This window comes from Sinocyclocheilus anshuiensis, unplaced genomic scaffold, assembly GCF_001515605.1.
Source record: "Sinocyclocheilus anshuiensis isolate Anshui unplaced genomic scaffold, SAMN03320099.WGS_v1.1 scaffold767, whole genome shotgun sequence".
NCBI classification, from domain to species: domain Eukaryota; kingdom Metazoa; phylum Chordata; class Actinopteri; order Cypriniformes; family Cyprinidae; genus Sinocyclocheilus; species Sinocyclocheilus anshuiensis.
In genome coordinates, this window is record NW_015551124.1 from 1146558 (window position 1) to 1146764 (window position 207).

Sequence of the window (207 nt, forward strand, 5' to 3'; positions counted from 1 at the left end):
GTATTTACAACACTGTTCCAGAACACTTCAACCCAAATATTCAGATGTGTCCAGCACATTTTATGGAGGACTGTTTCCTGATCCTGGTAGAGTAGACTGTAGTGCCGGCTGTTCTGACTCACAGACTGTAAGTACAGTTTTTATTTTTAAAGAATTTGCCACTGACGATTCAAACGCGAGTTTTTTGAGCAGTGTAGAGTAGCGCTT